The following is a 15,301-nucleotide window of genomic DNA, read 5'->3' as shown; positions in this document are numbered from 1 at the left end:
ACTCAGTCGCAATTTGGACAAACTCCAGCTGGGGAGACTGACGAAGGACACCCAGATTTGTCCCTGATGTGCACAAGCAGACATTATGAAGTTAGTGTGGAGAATGTCTGAGTTAAGAGGCACATTAACGGTCACAGGACTTCCAAGGTTTCTTCCGTAACTGAAAACTATTCTGTCAACATGACACACCCATTTCTCTTTGCAGTGCTTTGTAATTGGTCTTATAACTGAGATTACAGATGGATTAAGAAAGGGACTTTAGGGGCTGAAGCTCATGGCCCAGGATTAAGGTGGACCCCCCTTAGCCTGAAGCCTTGGACTGCAGCCAGTAAAGTCCCTGTGTTCTAGGACAGTTCTTCCTGGTGGAGGTGGTGGGGGAGGGATGAGGCAGCTCTACGCCCTGTCATTCCTCGCCCACCCCTGGCTAGTTGGAGCCACTTTGCCATGAACGTTGGGAAGCTCTGTCCTCACACTGCCCACTGCCCTCTGTCCTCACAGCCAATGGGAGTTGTGAGTGGAGGGCAGCATGAACTACCACCTATTCCCCCACAGCAAATGGGAGCTGCCCTAGCACCCCACACTCCAATTCCCTGACCCACCCTGAGCCCCCTCGTGCACCCTAAATCCCTAACTCCCTCTCAGACCACCCCATCCCAATCCCCAACCCCCAACTCTAAGCTCCCTCCTGCACCCTAACTCCCGCCAAGACGCTGCACCCCCACCCCAACCTCCTGCCCTGAGCCCCCTCCTGCTCCCCAAATGCCTCATCCTTAGCCCTAACTCAGAGTCCACATCCCCAGTTGGAGCCTTCACCCTGTCCTGCACTAACCCTCCTGTCTCAACCCACAGCCCCATCTCACACTGAACCCCTAATTTTTGGCCCCATACAGAAATCTAATAGCCCTGGGCCTCTCCGGGTGTTAATCCAGCCCTGACTAAAGATACAGGATTTTTTTAAAAAGGAATAAAGCTCACCTTAATACTCCCAAATTAGTCTGAATTTACATGCTGAGAAACAATGGGTTCCAGTGAAGTCAATGGCAAGTGTCATTCATCATGAGGAAGGGCAGAAAAATCCAACCTTCTGTCTGTAGTTTGCATTTCAGTTCAAACATTATTATTTTTAAAATGTGTGATTTTATTGTGTCTGAATTAGAGCTTTGTCACAGTACACAAGCAGCATGCACACACCTGAAACAAGTTTGCAAATAATAAGTTTGCTAGCAGCCTAATCATTCACATAAAAGTTTGAATTTTAAAAATGCAGTTAGAAATAGTTAATTTGTCAAAACATGAGGATATATTCATAAAACAGCTTGCATAGTCTTACAATAAATTTGTTTCTAAAGAATTCAGATTTATTCAACTGCTCACTTCCAGACACATATATAGACACAAAGCAGATCTGTTACATGCAATTAATTTCTGTTCATTTAATTTCATAGGTTTATAGCCAGAGTAAGCATTCTAGGCAATGTTCCCAGTAATTTTTCCATTCATGTGCAGAATAAATTTTGTTATGTGCACCACAGCATGTACACCACCAATAGAAACACATGTTGCCAACTGTGGGCACTCTCAATCAGCTGGGCATCATTTAAATCTCTAACGGGTGGCCATGTAAGTGCTCAGCTTCCAGGGAACACAGGTTCTTGGACCTGTTCTTGCACCCACTGAAATCAATGACAAAACTCCCTTTCATCAATGACAACAGGATCACATCTATAGTCTTAATTATTTAGCCAGTGTTTAGCCTTCTAGATAGCAAGTGTGAAAAATGTTTACAATTTTACCCAGCCTCTGCCCCTCCTGACCTGTATCCAATAATAACAATTCATCCAAAACCTCTATGGGAAAAATAATTTTGACCAACATGACATATACAACGAGCAACAGAAACTGTGGAAGAATAAGTGTCCAAATTATTCTATCAATAACTTTAAGACTTCTTTCAACACGATCCTTCCATTGTGCAAAACGTTCTCTATTGCATTATATTTCAATTATAACACAACTGATATTACAATAAATGGACTATCAATTCTAGGTTAATGGAAATGCTACAAAAGACTAATGTAGATTTTTCTTTTAAGGCTCTGTGTGTCTTCTTAATTGTAATGGATTGTCAGTTCTTGCATTTTATGGTATGTTTTCACATCTATGTGATAGTATTAAAACTTGCCCTTTCAAAAATGTTATATAATATGTTTTTTTAATGGCTTTGGCAAAGAAACTATAATGGATTTTAGTAACACACTTGCAAGTGACTTCATGACATGTATGACTATCATCAAGCACAGAACAGTGCTACTGAGGTTATCACACAAATACAAAACCATTCTAAAGTATTGCTACTTTTGCACCCCAGTGTGACACAAGAAATAGCTAAAGCACACAGCCTTACTCAATTGTTAGATACTGTCCCAAAGAAATAAATAATAAAGAGTGAATGTTGCACCTGAAGCTTTACATCCATAGCACTTTCCAAAGATGGATAAGTATTACTAGTTCTATTCCATAGATGAGGCAATTAAGGCACAGAGAAGCAAAGCGACTTGGCCATGGTCACACAGTTAGTGATAAAGCTGGGAGTAGAACCCCCTATCTCTTGGCCTCATGTTCCATGCTCTAGACATTAGACAGAAATATATCCCTATGAAAATCTGTCTTAGAAAGCACTACTGCTATCTGTAAGTAGATATTTCTCTGCTGCTATCAAGCCACATTATAGAACTCCTGGTTATACCAGACATATTACCACTCAATCTTTGCGGAAGCAATCAGAAACAGCCTGTTAACCTCTGAGTGGAGTACACAATACGTGCTATGTGAAGCAAATCAGACAGATACCTCAGACATTTAGCAAATTTAAACCCAGTCTTCATCATAAGGTCACCGTGACAAGCACCAGTGCAGAAGAACAGCAGGCCAGAACACAATTTGACATTTTAAAATAGCTGGCACCGGTGCCAATTGAAAAACTGAACTCTACTTTGGACTAGTTTCATCATTTTTCTCCACAACTTGAAACCTAAGCTAGAAATCTTCCCCTATATTTTAGAAATGAGTCCGTTTGTTCAAGAACTCTGAAATTGTAAGAGCTAGGACCCCCAAATTTGGTACGCAGCTTCCTCTTATCGACACTTAAAGCAAGATCAGGGTTTGGTTGTGCCAGGATAATGGGACATGCATTGAATGGGATTGCCTCATATCAAACAGAAAGGGAGGAGTGTGATAACAGAGACAGTTATACTCACTAAAGACCACCAGGGGCAGCGATCTTGAGAAGAAAGAGCATAAGGCAGGGGGCAGCAAGAGCCCCAGCAAGTGGCTGCTGGTCAACAGCCCTTCCCCACACACTGGGCCAGCCTTGGGGAGGAACAGCAGGCAGCCTGTGCATCTGCCCCCCCCAGCCTCCAGGCCAGGCCCAGGAAGCACCAGAGACCTGTGTGGCCCCATCCCTCTCCCAGGCCACCCCTAGCTGCTGCCGAGACTCCCCCAATCCCCTCCCCTGAGCTCCCCTTTCTCCAAACTCCCTGCCCTAACACCTACACCTCCATCCCCTGCCCCCCACTTTCCCCCCTACATCCTCAGCCCCCTCCCCTGAGCTCCTACTCAGTCCCCAACCTTGACTTCTGTACCCCTACTCTGCCTGCCTCCTGCCCTGAATTCCCTACATCCCCCAGCCCTTGCCATGAATCCCGCACCCCCATACTGCCAGCCCCTGCCCTGAAAGGCCCAAGCAATAGGCTGTAAGTCTTCTAGTCCTAAGTAAAATACAGATGGATGCACTGGTGATGCTCAAACCACCTCTGCTTCCTGTTAAGCGTAATTTTGAGACAGTATAAATCAATAAGATCATAAGCCTTGATCCACATGCAGAACAACAGGCAAAACCTGACCACGTAATTAGGCTACTGCAGATGTGCATAATCGACACAAAACTTTTCTTAAAGTGACTTTCTGAATTCTCAGGTGTGCCACACCTGGAACTAAGATGCCTCAGTACTTTTTGTGATGAAGGTGCTCTAATTACGGCAGCTTAATTCCAGCATAAAAATGCTGCAAGCAAGTTAAAGGGCCTCTTTAAAGCAATTGTGACTTGTTGCCCTGTTGGAGTTGCTTTATACCACTCCACGGGCAGAAAGGTATCCTCAGGTGGTTTAGAGGTGGAATAGCACCTCCTATACCACACACACATATATTCTGGCTACTAACTAGAGAGGCACAGCTGGGTCCCTAGTTCATCTGGCTGTTCCTCAGCTTTGTGAGCTCCTTGGGGCTACTGAGAGCGAGCACAAATGAAAGCAGTCTGCTTTTCATTTAGACTGGAGAGTGGGCAGGTACCTGTAAGGCCCCGAGCTCAAGAAGAGAACTGAGGCAAAACAGGCATTAAACATCTAGGCCTTCTTGATATCATTCATTTGCCTACCCCATTAAGTACAGGACCCAAACTTTCCGTCATCAGTCTCTTGCTGTGTGTATTTATAGAAAATGTCTTATTGCATTTTATGTCCCTTGCTAGGTGTAACTCATTTTTGTGTTAGCCTGTCTACCTCTTTCCCAATATACTTGTTCTATCCTCTTGAACTTAGCATTTTGGTATTGTAGGCAAATTTAGTGTAAGGCAAAAATACCGATTAACCCTCTGTGGAGATGAACAAAACAAAGCAGCAGAAATATAGCACTTTATTTTGTCAGTCTTTAAAGTGCTACATTTCTGCTGCTTTTTGTTGGAGTACAGACTAACACGGCTACCTCTTTGTGGAGACTGACATCCTTCTATCTTATATGACAAGCGATTGCAGGGTTTGCTTCCCCACAGAACTCCAACAATGTGCTTTTAAGTCTAACCTGGGAGGATATTATATTTCCGGGAAAAAGGATAGCTTCACTTTTACATTCAGCCAATCCTCAGCCTGAGAATTTACTGAGATTGATCAGCAACTCTGTTGACATACTAGTTGTACTGTTTTTTGTGACTGCAATCACCAAACCTCATTTTTCATGTTCCATAAAGCAATCATCATAAAAACTCCTGGTCATTTCCAATTAAGCTGGTTTTGAATTGGCAACCAAGGCTACAGTTAAACTAGCAAGTATTGCCAACAAAACCTATTTTGTCAACAAAACTGGTGGAATGGCCACACACAAAATATGATTTGTCACCAGCTTGTTGACAGAACTCAGCACTTTCACCAGCAGCGTTCTGCCTCTCAGCCATGAAGCATAACGCTGCTGTCGACAAATTCTGTGGACAAAAAGCTGTGTGGGCGCCCTGGGAGAGGCTTCGCTCGACAGACAGGGCACCCAGAACAATGGGCAGCCCTGTCTGCTGTGATTCTGGGTGCCTATTTTGTCGAGAGAGCAGCCCAGCAGTCCGGCTGCTCTGTAGACAAAGTGGAACACTTCCGATTGCCTTTTGTGTGTGGCTGCACTCTCTCAACAGAAGTTTTGTTGGGAAATCTCTTCCGACAGTGAATTCTGTTGACAGAGTGCTGTAGCATAACCATAGCTGAAGAAAACTGGCAAAACTTTAAACTATTATATCAATATCTAACAAATTTCATTTTTAACAAAGCCTTGTATCTGTAAAGATAGGGCATAAAAAGTAACATTTTCACTTTACTACAGTACCTACAGCATAGTATAACTTAAAAAGTGCTAAATCTTTGGCTGCCAAAAGTAAATTTTATGGCCAAGTTCAATGAAAATAGAGAATTACATAACCCAAGGGATGACTCAAATGGACTACAGTACAGCAGCACCAAAGCTACTGCTATCAAATCAAAAAGCAGTCAAGTAGCACTTTAAAGACTAGCAAAATAGTTTATTAGGTGAGCTTTTGTACTTTCAGAAAGTAAAAACCATGACTGAGGTTTGCTTGGGCCCTTTTTTGGTACAATGCACAAAATGAGCACAGCAGATTCTGCATTCATTATTATAATTTTTAACCTTCAGTTTAACTACAGTTACTACTACAGAATTACAGTGGGATGAATTTGTCCCTATGCTATGAAAAATGACTGACACTTGTTATGGGTTCTATATTTCTGCATTTATTAACGTAAAACAATTTCTTCCCCAGAGTGCCCATGCGAGCGCAAGCTTTTTTCTGCTATAAATCTTATTACACAAACTTCAGAATCCATGAAACAACCTATTCAAAGTTCTAGGTGTGAATTAATTGCTGGGTCAGACTCAATTTTCAAAACAAATTTAACCTCTTAGGCTATGTTTACACTGTGGAGCTATTCAGGAAATAGTAACTCCGCATCCAGGAAATGCACCCAGCATTTTGAAATATTTTTCGAAATATCAATTGTGCTATTTCAGCATCCCTCTACCCCTCGTTGCAAGAGGGGTAAGGGATGCCTACAAGTAGCCCAGTATTTCAAAATTAAATCCTAAAATAGCCTACTTTGAAATTGACTCAAAATGCACAGTGCAAATTGCATATTTTATTTCTAGTTAACAGCGTGATTTGGCGATGCATGCATGCAAACCTTGTAATACAGTAAAACCTCCATTTAATGGACTAATGGGGAAAAGAGGTGTCCGTTAATGCCAAAAGCTCATTTATACCTGAATGGTTATACTGTGTGATGATGCACTGACCTTCCCATCCCATCACTTACTCCTGTCATCTGCCCCCCACGTTTCCTTCCACCACCACCCCCCCAGCCCAGTTCTTCACCTCACACTTCCATCTCCCTCTCCCAATTACCTAGGAGAGGAGCTGAATGTCGGCCTGGCTCCTTCCACCTCCTGCAGCTCTCAGGGCTGCGGCTCCTCCATCCCCTGGCTCTGAGCTGCCCGCAGAAAGTTAGAGCATGGATGACACAATGGTTGCTGCTCAGCACCATCGCAGGCAGTGGCAGCTGGGCACCAGCGTGCTCCACACACACGGGGCTGGGTGAGGAGAGCTCCTGCACCCTACAGCAGTCTGCCCCCTTCCGCGGCCCCCCCACGCCGGCTCCTCTGGCTCCGCTGGCCCCAGCCACTGCAGCGGGCCCTCCAGCCTCAGCACTGGCTCTGGTGAGTCTCCGGCATTTATTTGGGAGGGAACAGGGGGCTGGCAAAGAGCAGCCGTTATTTCCAACATCCATCATATCAGGGTCTGTTAAATCGAGGGTTTGCTGTACTGAAGTGAGATTCACACCCACAGGGCTGAGCTTCAAAATTAAACTCTTGCTTGGAAATTTTGTCTTTCTAAAGGCGGACAATCCATAAAAGCATGAAAAAAAAAAAAAAAAAAAAGCAGCTCAGACTCATGATCTGTTAGCTGGTTCACTGCACCAAAGCCACGTTCTGCATTACTGGCCTAAGCAAAGAGCCAGCTCAGAGTCAGCTAGGCTGTGAATGTGAATTTGTAACACAGCCTTGTTATGAAACAATAAATTCCCTCATCGTGTGTATATCATGCATGGCACTGATATGCAAAATAGCAGTGCAAAATGGAAACTGTGGGGCCTGATTCTGCTCCTCCTTACAACAATACAAATCCAGAGTAACTCAGTGGACAGCAATCAAACTTTTGCAAAACTGGTGTGGGAGAAGAATCAGCTTCAGTGCCTTCAGTTAAGATATTTCTGATTCACACTCACATGAGCCCTATCAAAATCAGGTCTCTGCTCCACAAGACATATAATGAATTCTGTCATTGCAGAGGAGTCCAGAGTACGGTGAGTGGGCCAAAAAGCATGCAGGTAGGAAGGTGAATTAGAGTTGTCTCCGAAATGTCATATGTCTCCCCCATGCATTTCTAACGCACACATCCTTGTAGCATCTAGTTTTACTAAGATACTAATAGGTCTGCATTCAGAACAGCACTAATATGATTGGCCTGGGATTTTCACTCTGATAAAATTGTATTTGTAATATTCATGGGGATAGCGTGCAAATCTGAATTTTCCTACCTACTAATGTAGCGCCTTCCTATCTATTCACAGTCATTCTGGTTCAGGTCTTACTAGTGACTGAGACACAATCCCACAAGAGTAGTATGGTGGAAAATTCCCTTCTATTGTGCTGATTAGTTTATATTTAGTTCTCCTGGGATCAGACACACAAAAAAGGCTGTTAGTATGATATTTCTTAAATGGCCTTGCAAGGACTTCTACAATGCAAAACACAGGCAACTGGTACAGACTGCCAAGCTCGCCCACTCCACTCCGTGTCCTCAGCAGCAGCAGAAGAGAGGGAAGCATTAAAAAAAAGTCTCTCCTGGTCACAATTTGTAACCACGGTGATATGATACAAAATTCTACAAAGTGGAATCTTTGAAATGCCAAGTCCCCCAAAGCCCTTCAATTTTTTTTTTTACTTTCTCTTGTTATTTCTGCCACTTATCCTTTACCCTCCCTTCACTCCCAGGGAAAGAGTGGTAAAAAGCAACACCAATCTCCGTTCCTAAAAACAGATGCCATTAACTCTTTAGAAGTTCCATTGTATAAACATCTCAATTCTTTCCTGCTGTCTTGGCTGTCCTGCTACTACATAGCACCAGAAAAAACAACACCTTGTCCTCAGTGTTTTTTCACCCTAAGAGACAGAGTTACTTTGGGTTCAGGTATTTTACAAGAATGGTAATTCCCTGCCTCTCACAGCACATCAAGAGCATCCTGAACCCCTAGGCTGGCTCTGTGGACACCAATGAACAATTTTGGCAGTTCTCACTGCTTCATCTATTTGATCCACATTCTGCCCTGATGTAGACTGATGTTTATCTCAAAAAACTCAAACTAAGTTAATTACATCAGTGTGAAAATTGTGTAAGAATCAGAACCAGACCAATCAAATTGGTTGTGTGTGTCAGTTTGTTTCATTTGTCTTTCTTTAACAGGGACTTTGCAGGAAGAGCACAGAAAAACGTATTTCCTTCCCCGCTCAGAAATAGCTAAGGAGTTTCATCTGCAGACTGAAGGAGAAAAGCTTTGTAAAATTTTGAGGGAAAGGAAAGGATGCAAACAACAGCCTGAAAACATGTAGCACCTTGATAAGAAATCAGAAACTGATGAGTAATGTAAAATTGTACGAAACACAGTTACACTCCAGTCGTGCACTGGAAAAGCTGCTTCAAGCCTGTTCTCACAAATCTTATACTGATTCTGGTAGAAGCTGTATGTCTTATTGCATAGGTGCTGGAAATAGAGGTGCAGGCTGCCTTGAAGTGGTTTCCATTATAGACAGAATTTAAAGTGTGGTTCAGTGGCCCCCAGGACTCCTACTATAAAAATTATTCCAGCACCCCTGACTTACTGTGCCATTAAAGTTGTTGAAATCGAATCACAACTTGTTATATTGAAAAAAATACACTAGACTTATATAAATAATTATATGCATAATTATAGTGGATTCTATACATATGGATGCATATATTAGCCTACGTGAGTTCTATATCTGATTTGTACGCTGTCTGCTCAGCCTGTATGTACTTAATCTGAATTATGGAAAAGCAGTGGATCAGATCTTGATTCATGTATAGTTGGGATCAGGTTCAGAGCTAAAATCAGGTCTAGGACGAAGATCTAAGTTCAGATTAGATAGTGCCACATATAGCTTGTGAGAAAATATCACAGTTCTGCCTTGTAAGACAGAAATCTCATGCAAGTTGTTCTGTGAAATGGTGTCTCCATCCAAACCAGAAATGGGAAATATATCCCTTCCTGTTTTATTTCTGACCTGGAAACAAAAGATTTAAATCCTCAGATTCAAAAATAATAATAAACTTCCCACTTTTGAAATACAAAGGAGTGCAACCAACTCCTGCAGTGGCTTATCTCTTTCTGTGAATGTAGGTAGTACAATGTGTCTTCAGTAGCCATTCTAAGGCCAGTTTAATTTGGCGAGGGAAATTCTACCTCTGACAGTGAAAGAAAGAAACACTTGTATGGCAGATGTGGCCGGGGGGGGGGGGGGGGGTTGTTAATGGCAGCTGTATGAAGCATGTAGTAAATGGCACCTTTGACTGCCCTGAACTGCACTCTGCCCCTTAATGCAGTTTCATCAGGGCTACTTCTAACATTCCAAACCCCTGAGCAGCTTCAAACAGCCTTAACGGTGCTGCTTAAAGTGGTCAGAAAGCAGGGGATATGGGGAGGAATTTATTGAAATCTACAAGCAACATCACTGATAAAACAGTGCTTAAAATGTGCTCTTTGGCCACCTGGCTCAGTTTGGAGGTCTGGGGATGCTAAGACTATGACCCTTTGCAAACTCTCTCTCAAACGTACACACTTCCAGCACTGCACTTTTATTGTTTTTTTTAATGACAAAGAAGTGGTTCCCATTTTCTTTCCAAATGTGCACTATTCCTCTCAAAAATTAGTGGCCTGAGGCCCAACATGGGTAAATACTGAACAAAGCAGTCAGATTTTTAATTTTTGACCTTTTTTCCATCAAAAATATTTTTATCATTATTTGAGCAACTCAAAAATTTTCTACAGAAATTCTGTCTTAAATTTTCTGGATTTTCAAGCAGACCTAGTAAATAGTTAGTCCTAGCTCTGTCACAGACTGAAGGCCCTCAGCGTGTTACAGGATTGGGCACTTTGTCAGTTGAGAAGTATTACAGTGACACACTCTGTACTCTAATATTCCATGTATGCTCAGAAATCATAGCTGTTCTGCCTGGAGAGGGACAGCACTGAGCAGACCAGGCCAGGCAGATGCCATGTGAATCACTGCTGTTTAGAAAATGGCTCCTTCAAGGGAGGGATGAAGAATCTAGCTAAAAGGGAGATGGAATTAAACAGGACAGAAGAAAATATAAAGCCACTCAAAGTGCTCAGTATTTTTATAACAATGGTTATTCCAAGATGTTAATTTGTCAAAATAAATTCTTATTGTTATTTGAGCATTTCAAAAGAAAACATCCACATCTGGTTTGAATTTCCAGCTGAAGCTGAGTTTATCACCATATTATATAACAAATTATACCTACCCTTTTTATGTCATATTAGAGGGATACTTAAGCAGATGGGTACATTTCCAAACTACAAATCCAGCTGAAGACTGCTAAAGATATATATGCCGGCTGCATGGAAAATGAATCCTTTGAACTGCTGGCTGTGCATGAGGCTGTACTCTGCTACAAACGCTACAGTATATATATTATTTGGTGTAAAGAAAATTTAATCTTTTAGAACTCCTGGGGAGAACACCCTAAAATACAAAGAAAATGATAACCTCTCTGTAGATATTTTGAACAATCCCATATAACTTAGTGGGGAAATGTATCCTTGCTATAGTGTGCTATAAGACAGCTAAACTATTTCATAGATTTTTAAAGTAATCTGCAGAGAATTCAGTCTGTAAAACCCAAATGTATTCAATTGTATTGGACTTCTCTATAAAGGTAGTCAGATTGCACTTCATTACCCTCTAGTGGACTGAGTCATCTAATAATGATCACAAAAGCCCCTCATCTTCTTACCAGGAAGTAAAATTATACAATATGTCTACCAACAGGAAGAAATAATGTGAAGAAACAAGGGACATACAGCAAGGAAACGTTTTAAATGGCTAAAGATGGTGTTGGCAAATGTCTCAGTCAATGTTAAGTAACACCCATGCTGTTGTGCATTCAAGTCTTGGTATAGGCAAGGTGCATCTGAGTTTTGTAGCTGGTTGTTTGAACTTTCAGGTTTCAGCTGTGCTAACCATTACTCCCAACCTGGAAGGACACTGGAAAAAACTGAGCCATTCAGGGTGGAAAAAAATTACACATGCAGATTGTACCAATTCTAAAACAAGAGAAACGGCTGTCCACCACAGCCCAAACGCTTGAAGGGCAACTCCAGCCCCGTCCCCTCATTGGCTAGGCTACATGAATTTCTCTTGAAGCTGTTTTCTTGCACCAGGTGTACATCAAAGCACCTAACTGATACCATTCTCTCAGCATGTCACCTTCACTGTTACATTTTATCTGGTTTTACAGTTTGATACAGCTTCTCTGAAACACATACCACTAACCTCTCCCGAGCTCAGAGCAGCCTGAATACACTGTACTGATTGGAGTATGAATGAAACTACAATTTTATATCATTTCAGCAGAGACATAATGTGCCTTTGATCAATAACCTGGGTAATAAAACAAATATAGAAGTAGTTTGTTTTCATCCCCAACTTATTTTATGGTGGAAAAAGGGCACAGAGTATTAATACTAGATAACCCACTCTCAAATCTTAGCTGCACTGGGTTTGCCTCAGAGCGTTTTAGGACTAAAATGAAACCAGAGCCCATGACAACACTGACAACAAATATAATAATTTTACAAGACTGGCCGTTTCCTTTGTCAGCGTTAGTAATGAGTTCTCACATACAGGATCTTCTCTGTTAACAGGATCATATACCATATGGACCAGTTAATGTTGCTGCCATCTAGTTGCCTGCTGTAAATAGGCTCAGCAAGAAATCAGTCCTGCTGTTACCAATGAGTACAGCTATTAGTGCATATGCAAGGAAGTCACATGGAAGTAAACTATCGTGTTAAAGACAAAAAGTCATTTGAATATCTCTGTCAGCATAAATCAAATATTTGTACTGGCCTTAACACAACCCCCCCCCCAAAAAAAAAGATAAGGGAGCAATAAATCCTAACATTATATTTGACAACAGCCAACCACAGCACTAATTTGCTTTGAATGTAAGAAAGTATACATTGGCTTGTACAAAAGCACTGAGACTCATACACCTAAAGTTAAAATGTGCCCTTTCCTAGTGGGTATCCTCTAGTCAAGGAATGTAAAATATATATATATATATAAATAAAATAGTAGAGAGTACAGTCTATAGGAGGCAGAATGCCATTTATCATAGGCAGCTAAGAGCTGTTCTTTGTTCACCATCTAAGTACAGTATGTCTAAAATATTCGCTGAGGCATAAAAAACTGAGGAGCTGTATTTTAGCAATATAATGCCTGAGGAGTTAAAAGGAAATAATAGCCAGTTAAAGTAGCTGCAGAAAATACTGTCGCTATAGCATGTGGGACCAACATATACACCTAGAGCACTGTGGACGAATGTTATCAGGAAGAGGGCTATATAATATAGTACGTCAGCTTTGCAAACCTGTTTATGCTCAGATTTACGTTTTTCTTTTAATCCTCCGAGAAAAGCCATCAAGCCTGGGGAATAAGCTCCCCTTGGACTGACAAATCAATGACGTATTACAAAAATGTGCCTTTACAAGAACCTTTCAAGGACAGATCCTATCGCCATGTGCAAATGCAAAGCATGCAATTTTGAACCAGCCCAAACCGAAGAACGACACATCCAACCACGCACTTCCAGCTGCAATTCCCAATGGAAAGCATCAGCCGCAGCATAGGCCCCCCCCCCGCCGTCCCAAAAATAACACACCCCAAGAACCCTGCGCGGCTCAGTACCCAGATCGCTGGGCTACAGGCAAAGTTCAGTAAACAAAAGCGCTGCCTTGTGAACGCCAAAACTTTTCGGAGAGCGGCCGCCCTCTCCCCGCCACATCCCCCTCCTCTGGGTTCTTCGCTAGCAACTGCTCTGGAATGACAGCCGAGAAAGGTGAAGTTATAAACCGGGTAAACCAGCAGCCCCTCGCTCCCCCTGCCTCGTTTGCCGGATGCAAAGCGCTGAGTTTCTCAGCAGCCCGTGGGACCCTGCTGCCTTCCTTGCTCGCTTCCACCCGGGCACTTGTCCCTGGCCCAGCCCTTCAGCTACACGCCAAGCACAAAGAGAAGCAAAAAATAAACCGCCTGCACCTCAAGCCATCAGGCCAGTCTCTCTTTCTCTCTCTCCCCCGCCAAGAAGAGAATAAAAGTGTCTCCGGCAGCTCTACTCTTTTACACATTGCAACAATATCTGCCCAGGGTCAGACCACTGGAGACGAGGGGATGGGGAAAAGGGGAAGGGAGACTAGGGAAATGCCAGGCAGGTAATAAAGCAAGCGAGCCTTCGCCAGGGATCTCTTACTCGGCCTCTTTGGGTTACGTCCCCATCCTCGAGCCCCCGGCCGGGGGGCTCCCAGGTACGCTCTGCAGCATCCGCCTCCAGGAGGAGGCTGCAAGACTCCCCCGCTGCCTCTGCAGTGCTTCGGACCGATCTGCTCACGCAGAGGAAATCGGCTTGTCACTTCCTGAACCGTGCTCAGCTAGTCCCTTTAAAACGTGCCCCCGGGCCGGGCTAAGCGGCCGCTGCCCAGTCTCGGGTATGTTCTATTGCCGTCCCAGGCTGTTCATCAGCAACACTGTGACTGGAGCACGGCGCAGACTGGGGTGAAAGAAAGGGCTGGGAACCGCTTTTCTCGGAGGTAGAAAGGGGGGTGGCTTGTGCACGGCGTCAGCCCGGCCTTGGCTAGGGGGCGTGCTGCTCCGGGCAATCTGCAGCGTGCAGCACCGGGGCATGCACCCACTGCGTCGGGCAGCAGGCAGGACCCGGCGATCGCCTCGCCTCCCTCCAGACGGTGCTTCGCTGCTTTCCACCAATGCTGCTGCTGTGGTCTCATTTCCTGGGGCGGCAACAGCCCCAACCGTCTACAACTCTTGCCAGCTTCCTTCAGGGGAGGGGGTCGTGTTTTTCTGAGCTGCGGTATTTGAGCATTGCTCCCCCGCCCCATGGGTCTAAAGTTCTGCGGGGCAGGTGGATGGGTTTTGTGAACCCGAGGCAGACACTCCTAATCTGTTAGGCCCTAGCAAGTTCTTTTGGAAAACCCGGCCCTTTTTCAAAAGAACACACCGAGCATCTACACACACAGAGGCTACCTTTACACTAGCCCTTTCCTTTTGGAAGGGGCATGGTAATGAGCAAGTAGGGAGGATGCTAATTCATGCAGTGCCTCATTAGCATAATTGCAGCCACACATGATTCAAAATCACCACTTTGGAATCGTGCACCACCCATGTAGACGGGGCCTTTTGAAAGGACCTCCTGGACTTTGAAAGCCCCTTCTCCCTAAAACCAAATGGGAAGTGTGTGTAGAAGCTGTGCAGATCTTTCTTTTGAAAGAGCGGTGTTCAGGGCACCGGATTTTTCAATCCCTAGCCTGCTCTTTCAAAAGAGCTGATTGATCTCTCAATCCGCTTTTTCATGAGTGGATATACCCTTTTGAAAGAAGTTGTTTTTGTTTTTCGTTTTTTTTTTGGAGAGATCTCTGTAGTGTAGACTTGGCCTTTGATGGTTTGCTGTTGTTACTGTCAGGCAGAACATTTTAAGTACCTAAGCTGTCTTTGGCTCAGGCATCCAAGCTCATATACCAGTGTTTCTTAAACTTTTTGAGGCCATGGAACACCAAACAATAATATTTTTATACAGAGTGCCTATGAA

At 43.5% G+C, this 15,301-nt stretch overlaps 1 protein-coding gene across 4 annotated transcripts in view; it reads right to left on the bottom strand.

Moving 5' to 3' along the window:
• Positions 1 to 14,262, bottom strand: part of FAM53B (family with sequence similarity 53 member B) — a 147,968-nt gene extending 133,706 nt beyond the window's left edge. Inside the window, exon 1 of one of the 4 annotated variants that reach the window (XR_012646316.1) lies at positions 13,741 to 13,844. The gene's annotated coding sequence lies outside the window, so the exon portion shown is untranslated. Of the gene's footprint in view, positions 1 to 13,740; positions 13,845 to 13,951 lie in introns of those variants that run through there. The other 3 variants (XR_012646317.1, XM_075000493.1, XM_075000492.1) reach the window with 3 other exon arrangements.
• Positions 14,263 to 15,301: the final 1,039 nt, after the last annotated feature.

Source organism: Carettochelys insculpta, chromosome 7 (genome assembly GCF_033958435.1).
Source record: "Carettochelys insculpta isolate YL-2023 chromosome 7, ASM3395843v1, whole genome shotgun sequence".
NCBI lineage: Eukaryota > Metazoa > Chordata > Testudines > Carettochelyidae > Carettochelys > Carettochelys insculpta.
This window is presented reverse-complemented; position numbering and strand designations above follow the sequence as displayed.